At 42.3% G+C, this 20807-nt stretch overlaps 24 non-coding genes across 24 annotated transcripts; 12 read left to right on the top strand and 12 right to left on the bottom strand.

The window, feature by feature from the left end:
• Positions 1-314: 314 nt before the first annotated feature.
• trnas-cga (transfer RNA serine (anticodon CGA)) lies at positions 315-396 on the bottom strand. Its single transcript has one exon. It is a non-coding gene; the product is annotated as a tRNA-Ser (tRNA).
• A 566-nt stretch (positions 397-962) lies between these two features.
• On the top strand, positions 963-1055 carry trnai-uau (transfer RNA isoleucine (anticodon UAU)). The gene is given in 2 exon segments: positions 963-1000; positions 1020-1055. It is a non-coding gene; the product is annotated as a tRNA-Ile (tRNA).
• A 1015-nt stretch (positions 1056-2070) lies between these two features.
• On the bottom strand, positions 2071-2152 carry trnas-cga (transfer RNA serine (anticodon CGA)). The gene has a single exon. It is a non-coding gene; the product is annotated as a tRNA-Ser (tRNA).
• Positions 2153-2718: 566 nt separating this feature from the next.
• Positions 2719-2811, top strand: trnai-uau (transfer RNA isoleucine (anticodon UAU)). Its single transcript is given in 2 exon segments — positions 2719-2756; positions 2776-2811. It is a non-coding gene; the product is annotated as a tRNA-Ile (tRNA).
• Positions 2812-3826: 1015 nt separating this feature from the next.
• On the bottom strand, positions 3827-3908 carry trnas-cga (transfer RNA serine (anticodon CGA)). The gene has a single exon. It is a non-coding gene; the product is annotated as a tRNA-Ser (tRNA).
• Positions 3909-4474: 566 nt separating this feature from the next.
• On the top strand, positions 4475-4567 carry trnai-uau (transfer RNA isoleucine (anticodon UAU)). The gene is given in 2 exon segments: positions 4475-4512; positions 4532-4567. It is a non-coding gene; the product is annotated as a tRNA-Ile (tRNA).
• A 1015-nt stretch (positions 4568-5582) lies between these two features.
• On the bottom strand, positions 5583-5664 carry trnas-cga (transfer RNA serine (anticodon CGA)). Its single transcript has one exon. It is a non-coding gene; the product is annotated as a tRNA-Ser (tRNA).
• Positions 5665-6230: 566 nt separating this feature from the next.
• trnai-uau (transfer RNA isoleucine (anticodon UAU)) lies at positions 6231-6323 on the top strand. Its single transcript is given in 2 exon segments — positions 6231-6268; positions 6288-6323. It is a non-coding gene; the product is annotated as a tRNA-Ile (tRNA).
• Positions 6324-7338: 1015 nt separating this feature from the next.
• Positions 7339-7420, bottom strand: trnas-cga (transfer RNA serine (anticodon CGA)). Its single transcript has one exon. It is a non-coding gene; the product is annotated as a tRNA-Ser (tRNA).
• Positions 7421-7986: 566 nt separating this feature from the next.
• Positions 7987-8079, top strand: trnai-uau (transfer RNA isoleucine (anticodon UAU)). The gene is given in 2 exon segments: positions 7987-8024; positions 8044-8079. It is a non-coding gene; the product is annotated as a tRNA-Ile (tRNA).
• Positions 8080-9094: 1015 nt separating this feature from the next.
• trnas-cga (transfer RNA serine (anticodon CGA)) lies at positions 9095-9176 on the bottom strand. Its single transcript has one exon. It is a non-coding gene; the product is annotated as a tRNA-Ser (tRNA).
• Positions 9177-9742: 566 nt separating this feature from the next.
• Positions 9743-9835, top strand: trnai-uau (transfer RNA isoleucine (anticodon UAU)). Its single transcript is given in 2 exon segments — positions 9743-9780; positions 9800-9835. It is a non-coding gene; the product is annotated as a tRNA-Ile (tRNA).
• A 1015-nt stretch (positions 9836-10850) lies between these two features.
• Positions 10851-10932, bottom strand: trnas-cga (transfer RNA serine (anticodon CGA)). Its single transcript has one exon. It is a non-coding gene; the product is annotated as a tRNA-Ser (tRNA).
• Positions 10933-11498: 566 nt separating this feature from the next.
• On the top strand, positions 11499-11591 carry trnai-uau (transfer RNA isoleucine (anticodon UAU)). Its single transcript is given in 2 exon segments — positions 11499-11536; positions 11556-11591. It is a non-coding gene; the product is annotated as a tRNA-Ile (tRNA).
• A 1015-nt stretch (positions 11592-12606) lies between these two features.
• On the bottom strand, positions 12607-12688 carry trnas-cga (transfer RNA serine (anticodon CGA)). Its single transcript has one exon. It is a non-coding gene; the product is annotated as a tRNA-Ser (tRNA).
• Positions 12689-13254: 566 nt separating this feature from the next.
• On the top strand, positions 13255-13347 carry trnai-uau (transfer RNA isoleucine (anticodon UAU)). Its single transcript is given in 2 exon segments — positions 13255-13292; positions 13312-13347. It is a non-coding gene; the product is annotated as a tRNA-Ile (tRNA).
• A 1015-nt stretch (positions 13348-14362) lies between these two features.
• trnas-cga (transfer RNA serine (anticodon CGA)) lies at positions 14363-14444 on the bottom strand. Its single transcript has one exon. It is a non-coding gene; the product is annotated as a tRNA-Ser (tRNA).
• A 566-nt stretch (positions 14445-15010) lies between these two features.
• trnai-uau (transfer RNA isoleucine (anticodon UAU)) lies at positions 15011-15103 on the top strand. Its single transcript is given in 2 exon segments — positions 15011-15048; positions 15068-15103. It is a non-coding gene; the product is annotated as a tRNA-Ile (tRNA).
• Positions 15104-16118: 1015 nt separating this feature from the next.
• On the bottom strand, positions 16119-16200 carry trnas-cga (transfer RNA serine (anticodon CGA)). The gene has a single exon. It is a non-coding gene; the product is annotated as a tRNA-Ser (tRNA).
• Positions 16201-16766: 566 nt separating this feature from the next.
• Positions 16767-16859, top strand: trnai-uau (transfer RNA isoleucine (anticodon UAU)). Its single transcript is given in 2 exon segments — positions 16767-16804; positions 16824-16859. It is a non-coding gene; the product is annotated as a tRNA-Ile (tRNA).
• A 1015-nt stretch (positions 16860-17874) lies between these two features.
• trnas-cga (transfer RNA serine (anticodon CGA)) lies at positions 17875-17956 on the bottom strand. Its single transcript has one exon. It is a non-coding gene; the product is annotated as a tRNA-Ser (tRNA).
• A 566-nt stretch (positions 17957-18522) lies between these two features.
• trnai-uau (transfer RNA isoleucine (anticodon UAU)) lies at positions 18523-18615 on the top strand. Its single transcript is given in 2 exon segments — positions 18523-18560; positions 18580-18615. It is a non-coding gene; the product is annotated as a tRNA-Ile (tRNA).
• Positions 18616-19630: 1015 nt separating this feature from the next.
• On the bottom strand, positions 19631-19712 carry trnas-cga (transfer RNA serine (anticodon CGA)). The gene has a single exon. It is a non-coding gene; the product is annotated as a tRNA-Ser (tRNA).
• A 566-nt stretch (positions 19713-20278) lies between these two features.
• On the top strand, positions 20279-20371 carry trnai-uau (transfer RNA isoleucine (anticodon UAU)). Its single transcript is given in 2 exon segments — positions 20279-20316; positions 20336-20371. It is a non-coding gene; the product is annotated as a tRNA-Ile (tRNA).
• Positions 20372-20807: the final 436 nt, after the last annotated feature.

The following is a 20807-nucleotide window of genomic DNA, read 5'->3' as shown; positions in this document are numbered from 1 at the left end:
ATGAGAAGGGCAGTCACAAACCTCAGAGGAAAGTGTGGATCAGCCTGAGGTAGAGCAAGAGACACGGCAAGAGAGGCATCTGAAACAGAGATGGAGGGAAATGTTTGGGTTGATTGACGAAAGGGAGAGACAGGGAAGAATGGTTGATGGAAGGGTACGTTGGATGAATGAGAGAGAGATAGTTATCATTGAGCAAACGGAAGGCGTGATGGGGGGACGTCTGATGATGGAAGAAAACTTTGGAAAACCATCTAGAAGATGAGGACAATACCACCTGACATTCCAGCTAATGCCATGATACCACAGAACGTATTCGTAGTCGGCAGGATTCGAAACTGCGCGGGAAGAACCCAATGGATTTCGAGTCCATCGCCTTAACCACTCGGCCACGACTACAACAAGTCTTAAGGTTGAACCCAAGAGTTTGAAATAGCACATCTCAGCTACAACTTTTCAACTATGATCACCAGGGCATACCACAAGAGACAGTTGACAATCCAGCCAGAAATGGAGATCAAACCCACACCCATACCCTAACAGCCTAAAACATCAGGAATATCAGTCGAAGCGGTGAGATTGCAACTTGCCTGGAGCTTCAATATTAAGAGTAACATTTTATACAAAATCTTTATTCAATTATCTGTTAACATCGTCATGAAATCTCTACCAGGAGAGAGTCTGAAGAGCACTGTTTTATAGGTGAATGTTTCAAAAGTTAATATCAAAAATGACTTTATCTCCTGTATGATGGTTTGTGAGTACACCCACGTGATGCGCTTCATTATTTTGGGACAAGATCTCCATGTGTTAAGTTCAGATATTTGGAAGAGGAATAAGAGACATATTGGCAGAGATGCAGGCTGGAAACCACACAGTTTCATTCGCTGTCATTAGCTTACCCAGTCCCAAGTTTATTGAAGATTCAAAGTGGTTTAAAGTCATAGCTTCACACCTTTACAACAGCTCCAGTGGCGCAATCGGTTAGCGCGCGGTACTTATACAGCAGTACACGTGAAGCCATGCCGAGGTTGTGAGTTTGAGCCTCACCTGGAGCGAACCTTTGGCTATTTTATGACACATGTCATTCAGTGACCAACTGAGGTTTTGCAAAGTGTGGCTCACCCCCAATGTGAGCTGAAATGAGAAGCGTTAAGGGTTAAACTGCTGATATGATGTACTAGAGGTTCATACGGACTGAGAGGAGATTCCGGTTCAAAAGGTAAATAGAGCTGATTTGTGACCTGTTGAGTATTAGCTCCCTTAGTATTCTATACTGCAGCGTTAGGTCATAAAACACAAAGAACTGACATAAAGGGTAAATGGAATAATTTTATGACTGTATGTTCTGTAAACTATAAACATTTAATAAATCCTATGGAGCTTAGGGGCACATTTGCTTAGACTTTGGAATAAACTGTTATTGAGTAGTATCCTGTACAAGGAGTCTGTAAGCAGTACATTAAATTATCAGATGTGACTGATGATTACTGAGCTTGAGTCAAGTTTTCACCCCATAATCTCCATCAGGAGGAGATTCATTTGGGGACTGATTCAAAGAAGAATGAGGGACATGAAGATTTGGTCTAAACAGCAGCCAAAGTAAGACTTGTGCAGAAATATAACTATGATGACAGTAGACCAGAAAACATGACATGAATCCAGGTAACGAATCGGCATACTAAAGGCAGTCGGTGGAATTAGCAAGGGTAGCTGGTATAAGCATGAGGGAGGGTCAAATGAAGCAGGAAGATGCAGTATGAGAAGGGCAGTCACAAACCTCAGAGGAACGTGTGGATCAGCCTGAGGTAGAGCAAGAGACACGGCAAGAGAGGCATCTGAAACAGAGATGGAGGGAAATGTTTGGGTTGATTGACGAAAGGGAGAGACAGGGAAGAATGGTTGATGGAAGGGTACGTTGGATGAATGAGAGAGAGATAGTTATCATTGAGCAAACGGAAGGCGTGATGGGGGGACGTCTGATGATGGAAGAAAACTTTGGAAAACCATCTAGAAGATGAGGTCAATACCACCAGACATTTCAGCTAATGACATGATACCACAGAACGTATTCGCAGTCGGCAGGATTCGAACCTGCGCGGGAAGAACCCAATGGATTTCGAATCCATCGCCTTAACCACTCGGCCACGACTACAACAAGTCTTAAGGTTGAACCCAAGAGTTTGAAATAGCACATCTCAGCTACAACTTTTCAACTATGATCACCAGGGCATACCACAAGAGACAGTTGACAATCCGGCCAGAAATGGAGATCAAACCCACACCCATACCCTAACAGCCTAAAACATCAGGAATATCAGTCGAAGCGGTGAGATTGCAACTTGCCTGGAGCTTCAATATTAAGAGTAACATTTTATACAAAATCTTTATTCAATTATCTGTTAACATCGTCATGAAATCTCTACCAGGAGAGAGTCTGAAGAGCACTGTTTTATAGGTGAATGTTTCAAAAGTTAATATCAAAAATGACTTTATCTCCTGTATGATGGTTTGTGAGTACACCCACGTGATGCGCTTCATTATTTTGGGACAAGATCTCCATGTGTTAAGTTCAGATATTTGGAAGAGGAATAAGAGACATATTGGCAGAGATGCAGGCTGGAAACCACACAGTTTCATTCGCTGTCATTAGCTTACCCAGTCCCAAGTTTATTGAAGATTCAAAGTGGTTTAAAGTCATAGCTTCACACCTTTACAACAGCTCCAGTGGCGCAATCGGTTAGCGCGCGGTACTTATACAGCAGTACAGGTGAAGCCATGCCGAGGTTGTGAGTTCGAGCCTCACCTGGAGCAAACCTTTGGCTATTTTATGACACATGTCATTCAGTGACCAACTGAGGTTTTGCAAAGTGTGGCTCACCCCCAATGTGAGCTGAAATGAGAAGCGTTAAGGGTTAAACTGCTGATATGATGTACTAGAGGTTCATACGGACTGAGAGGAGATTCCGGTTCAAAAGGTAAATAGAGCTGATTTGTGACCTGTTGAATATTAGCTCCCTTAGTATTCTATACTGCAGCGTTAGGTCATAAAACACAAAGAACTGACATAAAGGGTAAATGGAATAATTTTATGACTGTATGTTCTGTAAACTATAAACATTTAATAAATCCTATGGAGCTTAGGGGCACATTTGCTTAGACTTTGGAATAAACTGTTATTGAGTAGTATCCTGTACAAGGAGTCTGTAAGCAGTACATTAAATTATCAGATGTGACTGATGATTACTGAGCTTGAGTCAAGTTTTCACCCCATAATCTCCATCAGGAGGAGATTCATTTGGGGACTGATTCAAAGAAGAATGAGGGACATGAAGATTTGGTCTAAACAGCAGCCAAAGTAAGACTTGTGCAGAAATATAACTATGATGACAGTAGACCAGAAAACATGACATGAATCCAGGTAACGAATCGGCATACTAAAGGCAGTCGGTGGAATTAGCAAGGGTAGCTGGTATAAGCATGAGGGAGGGTCAAATGAAGCAGGAAGATGCAGTATGAGAAGGGCAGTCACAAACCTCAGAGGAACGTGTGGATCAGCCTGAGGTAGAGCAAGAGACACGGCAAGAGAGGCATCTGAAACAGAGATGGAGGGAAATGTTTGGGTTGATTGACGAAAGGGAGAGACAGGGAAGAATGGTTGATGGAAGGGTACGTTGGATGAATGAGAGAGAGATAGTTATCATTGAGCAAACGGAAGGCGTGATGGGGGGACGTCTGATGATGGAAGAAAACTTTGGAAAACCATCTAGAAGATGAGGTCAATACCACCAGACATTTCAGCTAATGACATGATACCACAGAACGTATTCGCAGTCGGCAGGATTCGAACCTGCGCGGGAAGAACCCAATGGATTTCGAATCCATCGCCTTAACCACTCGGCCACGACTACAACAAGTCTTAAGGTTGAACCCAAGAGTTTGAAATAGCACATCTCAGCTACAACTTTTCAACTATGATCACCAGGGCATACCACAAGAGACAGTTGACAATCCGGCCAGAAATGGAGATCAAACCCACACCCATACCCTAACAGCCTAAAACATCAGGAATATCAGTCGAAGCGGTGAGATTGCAACTTGCCTGGAGCTTCAATATTAAGAGTAACATTTTATACAAAATCTTTATTCAATTATCTGTTAACATCGTCATGAAATCTCTACCAGGAGAGAGTCTGAAGAGCACTGTTTTATAGGTGAATGTTTCAAAAGTTAATATCAAAAATGACTTTATCTCCTGTATGATGGTTTGTGAGTACACCCACGTGATGCGCTTCATTATTTTGGGACAAGATCTCCATGTGTTAAGTTCAGATATTTGGAAGAGGAATAAGAGACATATTGGCAGAGATGCAGGCTGGAAACCACACAGTTTCATTCGCTGTCATTAGCTTACCCAGTCCCAAGTTTATTGAAGATTCAAAGTGGTTTAAAGTCATAGCTTCACACCTTTACAACAGCTCCAGTGGCGCAATCGGTTAGCGCGCGGTACTTATACAGCAGTACAGGTGAAGCCATGCCGAGGTTGTGAGTTCGAGCCTCACCTGGAGCAAACCTTTGGCTATTTTATGACACATGTCATTCAGTGACCAACTGAGGTTTTGCAAAGTGTGGCTCACCCCCAATGTGAGCTGAAATGAGAAGCGTTAAGGGTTAAACTGCTGATATGATGTACTAGAGGTTCATACGGACTGAGAGGAGATTCCGGTTCAAAAGGTAAATAGAGCTCATTTGTGACCTGTTGAATATTAGCTCCCTTAGTATTCTATACTGCAGCGTTAGGTCATAAAACACAAAGAACTGACATAAAGGGTAAATGGAATAATTTTATGACTGTATGTTCTGTAAACTATAAACATTTAATAAATCCTATGGAGCTTAGGGGCACATTTGCTTAGACTTTGGAATAAACTGTTATTGAGTAGTATCCTGTACAAGGAGTCTGTAAGCAGTACATTAAATTATCAGATGTGACTGGTGATTACTGAGCTTGAGTCAAGTTTTCACCCCATAATCTCCATCAGGAGGAGAGTCATTTGGGGACTGATTCAAAGAAGAATGAGGGACATGAAGATTTGGTCTAAACAGCAGCCAAAGTAAGACTTGTGCAGAAATATAACTATGATGACAGTAGACCAGAAAACATGACATGAATCCAGGTAACGAATCGGCATATTAAAGGCAGTCGGTGGAATTAGCAAGGGTAGCTGGTATAAGCATGAGGGAGGGTCAAATGAAGCAGGAAGATGCAGTATGAGAAGGGCAGTCACAAACCTCAGAGGAAAGTGTGGATCAGCCTGAGGTAGAGCAAGAGACACGGCAAGAGAGGCATCTGAAACAGAGATGGAGGGAAATGTTTGGGTTGATTGACGAAAGGGAGAGACAGGGAAGAATGGTTGATGGAAGGGTACGTTGGATGAATGAGAGAGAGATAGTTATCATTGAGCAAACGGAAGGCGTGATGGGGGGACGTCTGATGATGGAAGAAAACTTTGGAAAACCATCTAGAAGATGAGGACAATACCACCTGACATTCCAGCTAATGCCATGATACCACAGAACGTATTCGTAGTCGGCAGGATTCGAACCTGCGCGGGAAGAACCCAATGGATTTCGAGTCCATCGCCTTAACCACTCGGCCACGACTACAACAAGTCTTAAGGTTGAACCCAAGAGTTTGAAATAGCACATCTCAGCTACAACTTTTCAACTATGATCACCAGGGCATACCACAAGAGACAGTTGACAATCCGGCCAGAAATGGAGATCAAACCCACACCCATACCCTAACAGCCTAAAACATCAGGAATATCAGTCGAAGCGGTGAGATTGCAACTTGCCTGGAGCTTCAATATTAAGAGTAACATTTTATACAAAATCTTTATTCAATTATCTGTTAACATCGTCATGAAATCTCTACCAGGAGAGAGTCTGAAGAGCACTGTTTTATAGGTGAATGTTTCAAAAGTTAATATCAAAAATGACTTTATCTCCTGTATGATGGTTTGTGAGTACACCCACGTGATGCGCTTCATTATTTTGGGACAAGATCTCCATGTGTTAAGTTCAGATATTTGGAAGAGGAATAAGAGACATATTGGCAGAGATGCAGGCTGGAAACCACACAGTTTCATTCGCTGTCATTAGCTTACCCAGTCCCAAGTTTATTGAAGATTCAAAGTGGTTTAAAGTCATAGCTTCACACCTTTACAACAGCTCCAGTGGCGCAATCGGTTAGCGCGCGGTACTTATACAGCAGTACAGGTGAAGCCATGCCGAGGTTGTGAGTTCGAGCCTCACCTGGAGCAAACCTTTGGCTATTTTATGACACATGTCATTCAGTGACCAACTGAGGTTTTGCAAAGTGTGGCTCACCCCCAATGTGAGCTGAAATGAGAAGCGTTAAGGGTTAAACTGCTGATATGATGTACTAGAGGTTCATACGGACTGAGAGGAGATTCCGGTTCAAAAGGTAAATAGAGCTCATTTGTGACCTGTTGAATATTAGCTCCCTTAGTATTCTATACTGCAGCGTTAGGTCATAAAACACAAAGAACTGACATAAAGGGTAAATGGAATAATTTTATGACTGTATGTTCTGTAAACTATAAACATTTAATAAATCCTATGGAGCTTAGGGGCACATTTGCTTAGACTTTGGAATAAACTGTTATTGAGTAGTATCCTGTACAAGGAGTCTGTAAGCAGTACATTAAATTATCAGATGTGACTGGTGATTACTGAGCTTGAGTCAAGTTTTCACCCCATAATCTCCATCAGGAGGAGATTCATTTGGGGACTGATTCAAAGAAGAATGAGGGACATGAAGATTTGGTCTAAACAGCAGCCAAAGTAAGACTTGTGCAGAAATATAACTATGATGACAGTAGACCAGAAAACATGACATGAATCCAGGTAACGAATCGGCATACTAAAGGCAGTCGGTGGAATTAGCAAGGGTAGCTGGTATAAGCATGAGGGAGGGTCAAATGAAGCAGGAAGATGCAGTATGAGAAGGGCAGTCACAAACCTCAGAGGAACGTGTGGATCAGCCTGAGGTAGAGCAAGAGACACGGCAAGAGAGGCATCTGAAACAGAGATGGAGGGAAATGTTTGGGTTGATTGACGAAAGGGAGAGACAGGGAAGAATGGTTGATGGAAGGGTACGTTGGATGAATGAGAGAGAGATAGTTATCATTGAGCAAACGGAAGGCGTGATGGGGGGACGTCTGATGATGGAAGAAAACTTTGGAAAACCATCTAGAAGATGAGGTCAATACCACCAGACATTTCAGCTAATGACATGATACCACAGAACGTATTCGCAGTCGGCAGGATTCGAACCTGCGCGGGAAGAACCCAATGGATTTCGAATCCATCGCCTTAACCACTCGGCCACGACTACAACAAGTCTTAAGGTTGAACCCAAGAGTTTGAAATAGCACATCTCAGCTACAACTTTTCAACTATGATCACCAGGGCATACCACAAGAGACAGTTGACAATCCGGCCAGAAATGGAGATCAAACCCACACCCATACCCTAACAGCCTAAAACATCAGGAATATCAGTCGAAGCGGTGAGATTGCAACTTGCCTGGAGCTTCAATATTAAGAGTAACATTTTATACAAAATCTTTATTCAATTATCTGTTAACATCGTCATGAAATCTCTACCAGGAGAGAGTCTGAAGAGCACTGTTTTATAGGTGAATGTTTCAAAAGTTAATATCAAAAATGACTTTATCTCCTGTATGATGGTTTGTGAGTACACCCACGTGATGCGCTTCATTATTTTGGGACAAGATCTCCATGTGTTAAGTTCAGATATTTGGAAGAGGAATAAGAGACATATTGGCAGAGATGCAGGCTGGAAACCACACAGTTTCATTCGCTGTCATTAGCTTACCCAGTCCCAAGTTTATTGAAGATTCAAAGTGGTTTAAAGTCATAGCTTCACACCTTTACAACAGCTCCAGTGGCGCAATCGGTTAGCGCGCGGTACTTATACAGCAGTACAGGTGAAGCCATGCCGAGGTTGTGAGTTCGAGCCTCACCTGGAGCAAACCTTTGGCTATTTTATGACACATGTCATTCAGTGACCAACTGAGGTTTTGCAAAGTGTGGCTCACCCCCAATGTGAGCTGAAATGAGAAGCGTTAAGGGTTAAACTGCTGATATGATGTACTAGAGGTTCATACGGACTGAGAGGAGATTCCGGTTCAAAAGGTAAATAGAGCTGATTTGTGACCTGTTGAATATTAGCTCCCTTAGTATTCTATACTGCAGCGTTAGGTCATAAAACACAAAGAACTGACATAAAGGGTAAATGGAATAATTTTATGACTGTATGTTCTGTAAACTATAAACATTTAATAAATCCTATGGAGCTTAGGGGCACATTTGCTTAGACTTTGGAATAAACTGTTATTGAGTAGTATCCTGTACAAGGAGTCTGTAAGCAGTACATTAAATTATCAGATGTGACTGGTGATTACTGAGCTTGAGTCAAGTTTTCACCCCATAATCTCCATCAGGAGGAGAGTCATTTGGGGACTGATTCAAAGAAGAATGAGGGACATGAAGATTTGGTCTAAACAGCAGCCAAAGTAAGACTTGTGCAGAAATATAACTATGATGACAGTAGACCAGAAAACATGACATGAATCCAGGTAACGAATCGGCATATTAAAGGCAGTCGGTGGAATTAGCAAGGGTAGCTGGTATAAGCATGAGGGAGGGTCAAATGAAGCAGGAAGATGCAGTATGAGAAGGGCAGTCACAAACCTCAGAGGAAAGTGTGGATCAGCCTGAGGTAGAGCAAGAGACACGGCAAGAGAGGCATCTGAAACAGAGATGGAGGGAAATGTTTGGGTTGATTGACGAAAGGGAGAGACAGGGAAGAATGGTTGATGGAAGGGTACGTTGGATGAATGAGAGAGAGATAGTTATCATTGAGCAAACGGAAGGCGTGATGGGGGGACGTCTGATGATGGAAGAAAACTTTGGAAAACCATCTAGAAGATGAGGACAATACCACCTGACATTCCAGATAATGCCATGATACCACAGAACGTATTCGTAGTCGGCAGGATTCGAACCTGCGCGGGAAGAACCCAATGGATTTCGAGTCCATCGCCTTAACCACTCGGCCACGACTACAACAAGTCTTAAGGTTGAACCCAAGAGTTTGAAATAGCACATCTCAGCTACAACTTTTCAACTATGATCACCAGGGCATACCACAAGAGACAGTTGACAATCCGGCCAGAAATGGAGATCAAACCCACACCCATACCCTAACAACCTAAAACATCAGGAATATCAGTCGAAGCGGTGAGATTGCAACTTGCCTGGAACTTCAATATTAAGAGTAACATTTTATACAAAATCTTTATTCAATTATCTGTTAACATCGTCATGAAATCTCTACCAGGAGAGAGTCTGAAGAGCACTGTTTTATAGGTGAATGTTTCAAAAGTTAATATCAAAAATGACTTTATCTCCTGTATGATGGTTTGTGAGTACACCCACGTGATGCGCTTCATTATTTTGGGACAAGATCTCCATGTGTTAAGTTCAGATATTTGGAAGAGGAATAAGAGACATATTGGCAGAGATGCAGGCTGGAAACCACACAGTTTCATTCGCTGTCATTAGCTTACCCAGTCCCAAGTTTATTGAAGATTCAAAGTGGTTTAAAGTCATAGCTTCACACCTTTACAACAGCTCCAGTGGCGCAATCGGTTAGCGCGCGGTACTTATACAGCAGTACAGGTGAAGCCATGCCGAGGTTGTGAGTTCGAGCCTCACCTGGAGCAAACCTTTGGCTATTTTATGACACATGTCATTCAGTGACCAACTGAGGTTTTGCAAAGTGTGGCTCACCCCCAATGTGAGCTGAAATGAGAAGCGTTAAGGGTTAAACTGCTGATATGATGTACTAGAGGTTCATACGGACTGAGAGGAGATTCCGGTTCAAAAGGTAAATAGAGCTGATTTGTGACCTGTTGAGTATTAGCTCCCTTAGTATTCTATACTGCAGCGTTAGGTCATAAAACACAAAGAACTGACATAAAGGGTAAATGGAATAATTTTATGACTGTATGTTCTGTAAACTATAAACATTTAATAAATCCTATGGAGCTTAGGGGCACATTTGCTTAGACTTTGGAATAAACTGTTATTGAGTAGTATCCTGTACAAGGAGTCTGTAAGCAGTACATTAAATTATCAGATGTGACTGGTGATTACTGAGCTTGAGTCAAGTTTTCACCCCATAATCTCCATCAGGAGGAGAGTCATTTGGGGACTGATTCAAAGAAGAATGAGGGACATGAAGATTTGGTCTAAACAGCTGCCAAAGTAAGACTTGTGCAGAAATATAACTATGATGACAGTAGACCAGAAAACATGACATGAATCCAGGTAACGAATCGGCATATTAAAGGCAGTCGGTGGAATTAGCAAGGGTAGCTGGTATAAGCATGAGGGAGGGTCAAATGAAGCAGGAAGATGCAGTATGAGAAGGGCAGTCACAAACCTCAGAGGAAAGTGTGGATCAGCCTGAGGTAGAGCAAGAGACACGGCAAGAGAGGCATCTGAAACAGAGATGGAGGGAAATGTTTGGGTTGATTGACGAAAGGGAGAGACAGGGAAGAATGGTTGATGGAAGGGTACGTTGGATGAATGAGAGAGAGATAGTTATCATTGAGCAAACGGAAGGCGTGATGGGGGGACGTCTGATGATGGAAGAAAACTTTGGAAAACCATCTAGAAGATGAGGACAATACCACCTGACATTCCAGCTAATGCCATGATACCACAGAACGTATTCGTAGTCGGCAGGATTCGAAACTGCGCGGGAAGAACCCAATGGATTTCGAGTCCATCGCCTTAACCACTCGGCCACGACTACAACAAGTTTTAAGGTTGAACCCAAGAGTTTGAAATAGCACATCTCAGCTACAACTTTTCAACTATGATCACCAGGGCATACCACAAGAGACAGTTGACAATCCGGCCAGAAATGGAGATCAAACCCACACCCATACCCTAACAGCCTAAAACATCAGGAATATCAGTCGAAGCGGTGAGATTGCAACTTGCCTGGAGCTTCAATATTAAGAGTAACATTTTATACAAAATCTTTATTCAATTATCTGTTAACATCGTCATGAAATCTCTACCAGGAGAGAGTCTGAAGAGCACTGTTTTATAGGTGAATGTTTCAAAAGTTAATATCAAAAATGACTTTATCTCCTGTATGATGGTTTGTGAGTACACCCACGTGATGCGCTTCATTATATTGGGACAAGATCTCCATGTGTTAAGTTCAGATATTTGGAAGAGGAATAAGAGACATATTGGCAGAGATGCAGGCTGGAAACCACACAGTTTCATTCGCTGTCATTAGCTTACCCAGTCCCAAGTTTATTGAAGATTCAAAGTGGTTTAAAGTCATAGCTTCACACCTTTACAACAGCTCCAGTGGCGCAATCGGTTAGCGCGCGGTACTTATACAGCAGTACAGGTGAAGCCATGCTGAGGTTGTGAGTTCGAGCCTCACCTGGAGCAAACCTTTGGCTATTTTATGACACATGTCATTCAGTGACCAACTGAGGTTTTGCAAAGTGTGGCTCACCCCCAATGTGAGCTGAAATGAGAAGCGTTAAGGGTTAAACTGCTGATATGATGTACTAGAGGTTCATACGGACTGAGAGGAGATTCCGGTTCAAAAGGTAAATAGAGCTGATTTGTGACCTGTTGAGTATTAGCTCCCTTAGTATTCTATACTGCAGCGTTAGGTCATAAAACACAAAGAACTGACATAAAGGGTAAATGGAATAATTTTATGACTGTATGTTCTGTAAACTATAAACATTTAATAAATCCTATGGAGCTTAGGGGCACATTTGCTTAGACTTTGGAATAAACTGTTATTGAGTAGTATCCTGTACAAGGAGTCTGTAAGCAGTACATTAAATTATCAGATGTGACTGGTGATTACTGAGCTTGAGTCAAGTTTTCACCCCATAATCTCCATCAGGAGGAGAGTCATTTGGGGACTGATTCAAAGAAGAATGAGGGACATGAAGATTTGGTCTAAACAGCAGCCAAAGTAAGACTTGTGCAGAAATATAACTATGATGACAGTAGACCAGAAATCATGACATGAATCCAGGTAACGAATCGGCATATTAAAGGCAGTCGGTGGAATTAGCAAGGGTAGCTGGTATAAGCATGAGGGAGGGTCAAATGAAGCAGGAAGATGCAGTATGAGAAGGGCAGTCACAAACCTCAGAGGAAAGTGTGGATCAGCCTGAGGTAGAGCAAGAGACACGGCAAGAGAGGCATCTGAAACAGAGATGGAGGGAAATGTTTGGGTTGATTGACGAAAGGGAGAGACAGGGAAGAATGGTTGATGGAAGGGTACGTTGGATGAATGAGAGAGAGATAGTTATCATTGAGCAAACGGAAGGCGTGATGGGGGGACGTCTGATGATGGAAGAAAACTTTGGAAAACCATCTAGAAGATGAGGACAATACCACCTGACATTCCAGCTAATGCCATGATACCACAGAACGTATTCGTAGTCGGCAGGATTCGAACCTGCGCGGGAAGAACCCAATGGATTTCGAGTCCATCGCCTTAACCACTCGGCCACGACTACAACAAGTCTTAAGGTTGAACCCAAGAGTTTGAAATAGCACATCTCAGCTACAACTTTTCAACTATGATCACCAGGGCATACCACAAGAGACAGTTGACAATCCGGCCAGAAATGGAGATCAAACCCACACCCATACCCTAACAACCTAAAACATCAGGAATATCAGTCGAAGCGGTGAGATTGCAACTTGCCTGGAACTTCAATATTAAGAGTAACATTTTATACAAAATCTTTATTCAATTATCTGTTAACATCGTCATGAAATCTCTACCAGGAGAGAGTCTGAAGAGCACTGTTTTATAGGTGAATGTTTCAAAAGTTAATATCAAAAATGACTTTATCTCCTGTATGATGGTTTGTGAGTACACCCACGTGATGCGCTTCATTATTTTGGGACAAGATCTCCATGTGTTAAGTTCAGATATTTGGAAGAGGAATAAGAGACATATTGGCAGAGATGCAGGCTGGAAACCACACAGTTTCATTCGCTGTCATTAGCTTACCCAGTCCCAAGTTTATTGAAGATTCAAAGTGGTTTAAAGTCATAGCTTCACACCTTTACAACAGCTCCAGTGGCGCAATCGGTTAGCGCGCGGTACTTATACAGCAGTACAGGTGAAGCCATGCCGAGGTTGTGAGTTCGAGCCTCACCTGGAGCAAACCTTTGGCTATTTTATGACACATGTCATTCAGTGACCAACTGAGGTTTTGCAAAGTGTGGCTCACCCCCAATGTGAGCTGAAATGAGAAGCGTTAAGGGTTAAACTGCTGATATGATGTACTAGAGGTTCATACGGACTGAGAGGAGATTCCGGTTCAAAAGGTAAATAGAGCTGATTTGTGACCTGTTGAGTATTAGCTCCCTTAGTATTCTATACTGCAGCGTTAGGTCATAAAACACAAAGAACTGACATAAAGGGTAAATGGAATAATTTTATGACTGTATGTTCTGTAAACTATAAACATTTAATAAATCCTATGGAGCTTAGGGGCACATTTGCTTAGACTTTGGAATAAACTGTTATTGAGTAGTATCCTGTACAAGGAGTCTGTAAGCAGTACATTAAATTATCAGATGTGACTGGTGATTACTGAGCTTGAGTCAAGTTTTCACCCCATAATCTCCATCAGGAGGAGAGTCATTTGGGGACTGATTCAAAGAAGAATGAGGGACATGAAGATTTGGTCTAAACAGCTGCCAAAGTAAGACTTGTGCAGAAATATAACTATGATGACAGTAGACCAGAAAACATGACATGAATCCAGGTAACGAATCGGCATATTAAAGGCAGTCGGTGGAATTAGCAAGGGTAGCTGGTATAAGCATGAGGGAGGGTCAAATGAAGCAGGAAGATGCAGTATGAGAAGGGCAGTCACAAACCTCAGAGGAAAGTGTGGATCAGCCTGAGGTAGAGCAAGAGACACGGCAAGAGAGGCATCTGAAACAGAGATGGAGGGAAATGTTTGGGTTGATTGACGAAAGGGAGAGACAGGGAAGAATGGTTGATGGAAGGGTACGTTGGATGAATGAGAGAGAGATAGTTATCATTGAGCAAACGGAAGGCGTGATGGGGGGACGTCTGATGATGGAAGAAAACTTTGGAAAACCATCTAGAAGATGAGGACAATACCACCTGACATTCCAGCTAATGCCATGATACCACAGAACGTATTCGTAGTCGGCAGGATTCGAAACTGCGCGGGAAGAACCCAATGGATTTCGAGTCCATCGCCTTAACCACTCGGCCACGACTACAACAAGTTTTAAGGTTGAACCCAAGAGTTTGAAATAGCACATCTCAGCTACAACTTTTCAACTATGATCACCAGGGCATACCACAAGAGACAGTTGACAATCCGGCCAGAAATGGAGATCAAACCCACACCCATACCCTAACAGCCTAAAACATCAGGAATATCAGTCGAAGCGGTGAGATTGCAACTTGCCTGGAGCTTCAATATTAAGAGTAACATTTTATACAAAATCTTTATTCAATTATCTGTTAACATCGTCATGAAATCTCTACCAGGAGAGAGTCTGAAGAGCACTGTTTTATAGGTGAATGTTTCAAAAGTTAATATCAAAAATGACTTTATCTCCTGTATGATGGTTTGTGAGTACACCCACGTGATGCGCTTCATTATATTGGGACAAGATCTCCATGTGTTAAGTTCAGATATTTGGAAGAGGAATAAGAGACATATTGGCAGAGATGCAGGCTGGAAACCACACAGTTTCATTCGCTGTCATTAGCTTACCCAGTCCCAAGTTTATTGAAGATTCAAAGTGGTTTAAAGTCATAGCTTCACACCTTTACAACAGCTCCAGTGGCGCAATCGGTTAGCGCGCGGTACTTATACAGCAGTACAGGTGAAGCCATGCTGAGGTTGTGAGTTCGAGCCTCACCTGGAGCAAACCTTTGGCTATTTTATGACACATGTCATTCAGTGACCAACTGAGGTTTTGCAAAGTGTGGCTCACCCCCAATGTGAGCTGAAATGAGAAGCGTTAAGGGTTAAACTGCTGATATGATGTACTAGAGGTTCATACGGACTGAGAGGAGATTCCGGTTCAAAAGGTAAATAGAGCTGATTTGTGACCTGTTGAGTATTAGCTCCCTTAGTATTCTATACTGCAGCGTTAGGTCATAAAACACAAAGAACTGACATAAAGGGTAAATGGAATAATTTTATGACTGTATGTTCTGTAAACTATAAACATTTAATAAATCCTATGGAGCTTAGGGGCACATTTGCTTAGACTTTGGAATAAACTGTTATTGAGTAGTATCCTGTACAAGGAGTCTGTAAGCAGTACATTAAATTATCAGATGTGACTGGTGATTACTGAGCTTGAGTCAAGTTTTCACCCCATAATCTCCATCAGGAGGAGAGTCATTTGGGGACTGATTCAAAGAAGAATGAGGGACATGAAGATTTGGTCTAAACAGCAGCCAAAGTAAGACTTGTGCAGAAATATAACTATGATGACAGTAGACCAGAAATCATGACATGAATCCAGGTAACGAATCGGCATATTAAAGGCAGTCGGTGGAATTAGCAAGGGTAGCTGGTATAAGCATGAGGGAGGGTCAAATGAAGCAGGAAGATGCAGTATGAGAAGGGCAGTCACAAACCTCAGAGGAAAGTGTGGATCAGCCTGAGGTAGAGCAAGAGACACGGCAAGAGAGGCATCTGAAACAGAGATGGAGGGAAATGTTTGGGTTGATTGACGAAAGGGAGAGACAGGGAAGAATGGTTGATGGAAGGGTACGTTGGATGAATGAGAGAGAGATAGTTATCATTGAGCAAACGGAAGGCGTGATGGGGGGACGTCTGATGATGGAAGAAAACTTTGGAAAACCATCTAGAAGATGAGGACAATACCACCTGACATTCCAGCTAATGCCATGATACCACAGAACGTATTCGTAGTCGGCAGGATTCGAACCTGCGCGGGAAGAACCCAATGGATTTCGAGTCCATCGCCTTAACCACTCGGCCACGACTACAACAAGTCTTAAGGTTGAACCCAAGAGTTTGAAATAGCACATCTCAGCTACAACTTTTCAACTATGATCACCAGGGCATACCACAAGAGACAGTTGACAATCCGGCCAGAAATGGAGATCAAACCCACACCCATACCCTAACAACCTAAAACATCAGGAATATCAGTCGAAGCGGTGAGATTGCAACTTGCCTGGAACTTCAATATTAAGAGTAACATTTTATACAAAATCTTTATTCAATTATCTGTTAACATCGTCATGAAATCTCTACCAGGAGAGAGTCTGAAGAGCACTGTTTTATAGGTGAATGTTTCAAAAGTTAATATCAAAAATGACTTTATCTCCTGTATGATGGTTTGTGAGTACACCCACGTGATGCGCTTCATTATTTTGGGACAAGATCTCCATGTGTTAAGTTCAGATATTTGGAAGAGGAATAAGAGACATATTGGCAGAGATGCAGGCTGGAAACCACACAGTTTCATTCGCTGTCATTAGCTTACCCAGTCCCAAGTTTATTGAAGATTCAAAGTGGTTTAAAGTCATAGCTTCACACCTTTACAACAGCTCCAGTGGCGCAATCGGTTAGCGCGTGGTACTTATACAGCAGTACAGGTGAAGCCATGCCGAGGTTGTGAGTTCGAGCCTCACCTGGAGCAAACCTTTGGCTATTTTATGACACATGTCATTCAGTGACCAACTGAGGTTTTGCAAAGTGTGGCTCACCCCCAATGTGAGCTGAAATGAGAAGCGTTAAGGGTTAAACTGCTGATATGATGTACTAGAGGTTCATACGGACTGAGAGGAGATTCCGGTTCAAAAGGTAAATAGAGCTGATTTGTGACCTGTTGAGTATTAGCTCCCTTAGTATTCTATACTGCAGCGTTAGGTCATAAAACACAAAGAACTGACATAAAGGGTAAATGGAATAATTTTATGACTGTATGTTCTGTAAACTATAAACATTTAATAAATCCTATGGAGCTTAGGGGCACATTTGCTTAGACTTTGGAATAAACTGTTATTGAGTAGTATCCTGTACAAGGAGTCTGTAAGCAGTACATTAAATTATCAGATGTGACTGGTGATTACTGAGCTTGAGTCAAGTTTTCACCCCATAATCTCCATCAGGAGGAGAGTCATTTGGGGACTGATTCAAAGAAGAATGAGGGACATGAAGATTTGGTCTAAACAGCTGCCAAAGTAAGACTTGTGCAGAAATATAACTATGATGACAGTAGACCAGAAAACATGACATGAATCCAGGTAACGAATCGGCATATTAAAGGCAGTCGGTGGAATTAGCAAGGGTAGCTGGTATAAGCATGAGGGAGGGTCAAATGAAGCAGGAAGATGCAGTATGAGAAGGGCAGTCACAAACCTCAGAGGAAAGTGTGGATCAGCCTGAGGTAGAGCAAGAGACACGGCAAGAGAGGCATCTGAAACAGAGATGGAGGGAAATGTTTGGGTTGATTGACGAAAGGGAGAGACAGGGAAGAATGGTTGATGGAAGGGTACGTTGGATGAATGAGAGAGAGATAGTTATCATTGAGCAAACGGAAGGCGTGATGGGGGGACGTCTGATGATGGAAGAAAACTTTGGAAAACCATCTAGAAGATGAGGACAATACCACCTGACATTCCAGCTAATGCCATGATACCACAGAACGTATTCGTAGTCGGCAGGATTCGAAACTGCGCGGGAAGAACCCAATGGATTTCGAGTCCATCGCCTTAACCACTCGGCCACGACTACAACAAGTTTTAAGGTTGAACCCAAGAGTTTGAAATAGCACATCTCAGCTACAACTTTTCAACTATGATCACCAGGGCATACCACAAGAGACAGTTGACAATCCGGCCAGAAATGGAGATCAAACCCACACCCATACCCTAACAGCCTAAAACATCAGGAATATCAGTCGAAGCGGTGAGATTGCAACTTGCCTGGAGCTTCAATATTAAGAGTAACATTTTATACAAAATCTTTATTCAATTATCTGTTAACATCGTCATGAAATCTCTACCAGGAGAGAGTCTGAAGAGCACTGTTTTATAGGTGAATGTTTCAAAAGTTAATATCAAAAATGACTTTATCTCCTGTATGATGGTTTGTGAGTACACCCACGTGATGCGCTTCATTATATTGGGACAAGATCTCCATGTGTTAAGTTCAGATATTTGGAAGAGGAATAAGAGACATATTGGCAGAGATGCAGGCTGGAAACCACACAGTTTCATTCGCTGTCATTAGCTTACCCAGTCCCAAGTTTATTGAAGATTCAAAGTGGTTTAAAGTCATAGCTTCACACCTTTACAACAGCTCCAGTGGCGCAATCGGTTAGCGCGCGGTACTTATACAGCAGTACAGGTGAAGCCATGCTGAGGTTGTGAGTTCGAGCCTCACCTGGAGCAAACCTTTGGCTATTTTATGACACATGTCATTCAGTGACCAACTGAGGTTTTGCAAAGTGTGGCTCACCCCCAATGTGAGCTGAAATGAGAAGCGTTAAGGGTTAAACTGCTGATATGATGTACTAGAGGTTCATACGGACTGAGAGGAGATTCCGGTTCAAAAGGTAAATAGAGCTGATTTGTGACCTGTTGAGTATTAGCTCCCTTAGTATTCTATACTGCAGCGTTAGGTCATAAAACACAAAGAACTGACATAAAGGGTAAATGGAATAATTTTATGACTGTATGTTCTGTAAACTATAAACATTTAATAAATCCTATGGAGCTTAGGGGCACATTTGCTTAGACTTTGGAATAAACTGTTATTGAGTAGTATCCTGTACAAGGAGTCTGTAAGCAGTACATTAAATTATCAGATGTGACTGGTGATTACTGAGCTTGAGTCAAGTTTTCACCCCATAATCTCCATCAGGAGGAGAGTCATTTGGGGACTGATTCAAAGAAGAATGAGGGACATGAAGATTTGGTCTAAACAGCAGCCAAAGTAAGACTTGTGCAGAAATATAACTATGATGACAGTAGACCAGAAATCATGACATGAATCCAGGTAACGAATCGGCATATTAAAGGCAGTCGGTGGAATTAGCAAGGGTAGCTGGTATAAGCATGAGGGAGGGTCAAATGAAGCAGGAAGATGCAGTATGAGAAGGGCAGTCACAAACCTCAGAGGAAAGTGTGGATCAGCCTGAGGTAGAGCAAGAGACACGGCAAGAGAGGCATCTGAAACAGAGATGGAGGGAAATGTTTGGGTTGATTGACGAAAGGGAGAGACAGGGAAGAATGGTTGATGGAAGGGTACGTTGGATGAATGAGAGAGAGATAGTTATCATTGAGCAAACGGAAGGCGTGATGGGGGGACGTCTGATGATGGAAGAAAACTTTGGAAAACCATCTAGAAGATGAGGACAATACCACCTGACATTCCAGCTAATGCCATGATACCACAGAACGTATTCGTAGTCGGCAGGATTCGAACCTGCGCGGGAAGAACCCAATGGATTTCGAGTCCATCGCCTTAACCACTCGGCCACGACTACAACAAGTCTTAAGGTTGAACCCAAGAGTTTGAAATAGCACATCTCAGCTACAACTTTTCAACTATGATCACCAGGGCATACCACAAGAGACAGTTGACAATCCGGCCAGAAATGGAGATCAAACCCACACCCATACCCTAACAGCCTAAAACATCAGGAATATCAGTCGAAGCGGTGAGATTGCAACTTGCCTGGAGCTTCAATATTAAGAGTAACATTTTATACAAAATCTTTATTCAATTATCTGTTAACATCGTCATGAAATCTCTACCAGGAGAGAGTCTGAAGAGCACTGTTTTATAGGTGAATGTTTCAAAAGTTAATATCAAAAATGACTTTATCTCCTGTATGATGGTTTGTGAGTACACCCACGTGATGCGCTTCATTATTTTGGGACAAGATCTCCATGTGTTAAGTTCAGATATTTGGAAGAGGAATAAGAGACATATTGGCAGAGATGCAGGCTGGAAACCACACAGTTTCATTCGCTGTCATTAGCTTACCCAGTCCCAAGTTTATTGAAGATTCAAAGTGGTTTAAAGTCATAGCTTCACACCTTTACAACAGCTCCAGTGGCGCAATCGGTTAGCGTGCGGTACTTATACAGCAGTACAGGTGAAGCCATGCCGAGGTTGTGAGTTCGAGCCTCACCTGGAGCAAACCTTTGGCTATTTTATGACACATGTCATTCAGTGACCAACTGAGGTTTTGCAAATTGTGGCTCACCCCCAATGTGAGCTGAAATGAGAAGCGTTAAGGGTTAAACTGCTGATATGATGTACTAGAGGTTCATACGGACTGAGAGGAGATTCCGGTTCAAAAGGTAAATAGAGCTGATTTGTGACCTGTTGAGTATTAGCTCCCTTAGTATTCTATACTGCAGCGTTAGGTCATAAAACACAAAGAACTGACATAAAGGGTAAATGGAATAATTTTATGACTGTATGTTCTGTAAACTATAAACATTTAATAAATCCTATGGAGCTTAGGGGCACATTTGCTTAGACTTTGGAATAAACTGTTATTGAGTAGTATCCTGTACAAGGAGTCTGTAAGCAGTACATTAAATTATCAGATGTGACTGGTGATTACTGA

This window comes from Hoplias malabaricus, chromosome 7 (assembly GCF_029633855.1).
Source record: "Hoplias malabaricus isolate fHopMal1 chromosome 7, fHopMal1.hap1, whole genome shotgun sequence".
In the NCBI taxonomy this organism is placed as follows: Eukaryota; Metazoa; Chordata; class Actinopteri; order Characiformes; family Erythrinidae; genus Hoplias; species Hoplias malabaricus.
The sequence above is the reverse complement of the archived record's forward strand: the minus strand, read 5'-3'. Positions and strand labels throughout refer to the sequence as shown.